The following is a 4,771-nucleotide window of genomic DNA, read 5'->3' on the forward strand; positions in this document are numbered from 1 at the left end:
CAATTGTTCGCTGGTATGCAATAAATTCGGCAATAAACTAGACTGCTTACGAGCAAGGGGATAGAACTACATTCCTCCTTCCGATCAAACAACTAACATTGTTAGGTGTGTACACTCGTACACACATGTATGATTTATGATTCTAACATCACTCCTTCCAGCCGAGAATGTGATTTTTCATTCCACAATACATTTCCTGTCGTAACGAGGAAGGGCTTTTCCGGAACGAAAGAAAAACCTCCGCCCGTTGGTTCCCGTAGCGGCAGGCAGTAAAACAGAGCGTGGATAATTCAGTACCCAGTAGGCTCCTCTGTCGTTCACGTTGTACACAAGAAGAAAGGGGTAAATATTTACCCTACTTCCCTACTAGCAACAGCAATCGGAACCACAGCTCTGCCTTCCGTTGATGGCTGCCGCAGTTGTACAAAGTTCCACAAAAGCACAAACATTGTTGTTCACGGTGCGTATCTGATTCAGGAGCTGGCACAAACGAGGCCAGCGGGGAATCTAATTCTGCAAGGTAAATGATCCGTATAAATGACAGCCGCGAATACTGAATCCCCGGTAGGAAACTGTCACTTGTTGTCGTTGGCACGGTACATATAGGGTTAACACTCCATTGCTGGCTGCTGGGCTTTCCTCTTCGACGGAGGTTGTAATTGAAAATTTACACTGATTTATAGACTGCTATCGGGACGAGACACCCCATTCGTTTGGGTACGTACGGATAATTTGATTATGGCGTGTTTAACAAGCAGGATTATTAGTTGTCATATTCGTTGTGGATCATTTAGCTTTGCTGCCGCCTGCCGAGTGCGCCTCTGGAAAAGTGGGCAATTCCGGATGTTCGATTGGATCATTTTTCATCGTCATTGTATTGTTGTTTTGACATCTGCTAGATCAAATGACATTTTAGTTATTCGCCACAGCATCTGAATGGATACATAATCGTTGCGGGGCATAAAATAAAATTTGTTATGAATCAATATTTCACGCTGAACTGGCAGTTGACACATCCGTAAGAATGCAATTTTGTTTTACAAGCTGACGTTGGCAATGAACTCTCGATGAATATGACAGTTTTCGGATGAACTACTCCTATTGAATACTTTACGGTGACGTCACAAATGAACTGAGTGTTCATTTTTGACAGTTCGCTTGTACTGTTTACATGTACTTAGAAAAATTCTTCACGATTTTCTTCGTGCGAATCTAGTCCCTGCAAAATGAGCCAAATGAACTTCGTTTGACAATTCTCGGTGGTTTGTCTACATCGGAGTTACGCGAGTTCGAATGCAACATTCGTTGCGCTTAGAAACACTCTAGAAAGATAACTGCGGAGAGAAAAAGCGCATTTTTAAACCCGAATCGATTCAAAATGGAGTCTCCACAGTTCCCTTTCTAGAGTTTTTCTAGTTGCGCTCGAACTCACGAAACTGGCAAAGTAACCAAATCACCGAGAATTGTCAAACATGAACTTCATTCATCATGAGTTCATTCGTGTTGTCATCTCGTAGAACTTAATGGAGTAAGCGTCGCAGTCCAAAATGAAACACTACATGACTTTAACAACTTTGATTAATTGTGAGTTTTTCTACTTTTGATAGGGTTTATTTACTCTTCTTTCGATCAAGGAAAATGTTTTCGTGAACATACATAACTGGGGTTATATCCACATCAATTTTACGATTATTTGTATGGAAGCAATGGGTACAGTATTAAACTTTAATTTTACCATATATTTTTAAAATTATGCGAGGTGAAAAAAACATTTGGAAACACCAGCCGAGCTCACGGTCACTGTCTCAAAATCGATCTCAGTTAGGCTAGATAGGTTGCAGGTACATTTTTTACTACATTTCGCAACAATTCTGGTAGAGCGTTCGGTATACGCCCAAATTAAAGATTGACACCACAGCACTCAATCCGATCGTTATCTGTCCAAAACAACGCCGCTACCGACTGATGCACGTGTTAAGGTGTATCCATTTATGCTCCAGACAAAGTGGCATCAATCTCGAAGCATACCTTTCGCTTTTGGTTCCACACAATCTCTACACCAGCCTGTCCATTAAAATGAACTCCATTTCCCCGTCTAAAATCTATTGACTTAGGAAATGTTTACTGCCCTCGCGGGTCCCAATCGGCTCGCTTCGATCTCGAAGAAAGAGCTGTTAATGTTCGCGTCAAGCTGATCGCCTAACAAAGAGTTGAAAGCGGTTCCGCCAAATCTACAAGCATAAAACACTTAAACATAACAAATGATTATTGTGATTTTTGATTATTAGCCGAATATTTCTCCCAGGGCTACAACCTACAAACCACTTGGAAGAAAAGCACCTCTCGAAAGTGTTACTGTTTCGTAGCTGAAGGTCCACTTCACAGAAAACCGATGAGAAATGCGTTCGGGCTAACCTCTTCACAGGTAACGCCACAGGGGTTCTCCGAAAAACCGAACACGGGACGTGGTCATTTCATCTCTCGTTCCTCGCAGATTGCCTTATGGTTCGTAGCCCAAATAAACGATCCAGAACGTCCCGCACTGAAAGCGCTGAAGAATCATCATCAAACATCTATAAACATGATATTAATTACCTGAATAACACCTTCATATGTTTGCTCAAAGGACACCGCCACCCGGCCGACCCGAAGCGATTTAGAGAAGCCCAAAACGGCGCAAATCTAAACCGTTTCTTGGCTGCGGCAAACGGTTTGTTTTCTGGTGGCCAGTGGCTGGGCGGTGCGGCGGCATTGCCGAACCATCATCATCGGAACGATCGGTTGCCGCGCTACGAGGAGTGGTGCGAAATGTGAGGGTGTTTATTAAATTTTTGCTCGTTTCGGGATTTGCTTTTCCTTATGGCCTGGGTTCGGTATATACCATAAGTATAGATTTAGCTGTTTTTTGCTTCTATCCTCTGCCTTTTCCAAGGAATCACGAATGGTTACGGCCCGGTACAGATCGTTGCTGGTAGAAGACGGATGTCCACGGTGCTGATGATGATTGGTAGCGACGACGCCGATGCCTTTTGCGATCCGACCCGATGCTTTGGGGAGAAAAGTGGGCTCATTTTCTAATGGTGTGAAGTTACAGAGCGGCAGCTGACAGCGGTTTTAGGAAAATATGGTTACACGATCGGATGAGGAGCGGTGAGTTTAATGGGTTGCCGGAGAAAAAAAAACACGATGCGCGAGATCGTCTGTCGTAGTTTTAAAAAATCCATTCGTCTGGGTTTTTGCGAAAGTACCTAAAAACTATTTTTTCTCCCTCAAGGAGAAAATTGTTTAAAACCATCTTTACGCGTGAAGAGCAGAGTTTTTGAAGCTAGCTTAGTCCATTAACTAAATATTACATAACCTTGAAATAAGGCACAGGACAGGAGACTACGGAGCACTTCATCAGTTGGTTTCTTTGTCGGGCAGATTCTTTTAACAGTGCGGATCAGACGTTCCCAATTGCCGCCCATGTGCGGCGAAGCTGGAGGGTTGAACAACTATTTAGTTTTTCAGAACTGACGAATTCTGCCATTATCGCCTGCTGGTTGATAGCGGATACAGCATCCCCTAGTTTTCGACTCGTACCGATAAAGTTTGTTCCACGGTCGCTGTATATCATCTAGGGCAAATCGCGACGGGCGATGAAACTGCGAAGCACCATGATACACGAATCCGTGCTGAGTGAGTGTACCAGCTAGATTTGTATTGCACGAATCGTTGGACAGGTTGCGAGTATTCCCCATCGTTTCGATACGGTGCACATGTGCCACGACGTGGAGGAGTCGCTTCCAGGTGGAATAGATAACTGCTTTAGGAACCTTGTAGTGTAGCAGTAGACGGGCACGAAGTTCTGCAGTTGTAAAACCACTTTTGGTTGGTGGTCGTGGCCACTCCGTTTCCGGGCGCCAAAGAAAGTCTGGTCCTTTAAACCACCTTCTGTCGGGAGCCATATCCGGCTGGCCAGCCCATTTGGTAGCGTCATCAGCTATGTTTAGCTTGTAAGGCACCCAACGCCATTCGTTCATCTCGGTGATCTCGAGAATCTCGCTAACTCGGAACGCCACAAATTGGGAGTATCGCCGATGGTCTGAGTTTACCCAGCACATCACATCCCAAGAATCAGTCCAGAAATATCGGTTGGAGATTGGGATCGAGAGGGATTCTTCAATAGATCGTGCTAATCTTGCACCTACCACGGCTGCATGGAGCTCGAGCCTTGGGATGGAAGTAAATTTTAGCGGAGCGATCCGTGTTTTGGCCGAGACTAGAACACACTCGACAATACAGTTCTGGATAAAGCGTAGATATACGGCGGCTGTATAACCGCTTTCACTGGTATCGCCAAATGTGTGCAGTTGTACTTCATTATCGTTGCTGGAATTCGTCCGTATACGAAGCATCGAGGAACCGCGGCCTGTTCCACTCGAGGTAAAACCTGCAGCCACCACTTCCACTTCTCGAAAGAAAACTCGCTAATCGGGTCATCCCAATGGACGCCAGATCACCAAACTTCTTACAGTAGGATCTTCAGAAACACCAGGAAGTTAGCAATCAGTCCAAGTGGCTCGAAGATCGTCATGAGTACCCGGAATACTTCCCTTTTAGTAGGATACCGTTGGCCTTCTAGCAGCGCTCGATCATGCCGGCTTCAGCCGACCTTGTAGGTGAAGGCGTTCGACGACGTACGCTACCACATCCCTAGCACCTCCTCGGTGGCCATCTCGGATGACAGATCCAGATTTTTCTCTTCGATGGTTTCTTCCTTCAGGGCTGC

Source organism: Topomyia yanbarensis, unplaced genomic scaffold (genome assembly GCF_030247195.1).
Source record: "Topomyia yanbarensis strain Yona2022 unplaced genomic scaffold, ASM3024719v1 HiC_scaffold_5, whole genome shotgun sequence".
NCBI classification, from domain to species: Eukaryota; Metazoa; Arthropoda; class Insecta; order Diptera; family Culicidae; genus Topomyia; species Topomyia yanbarensis.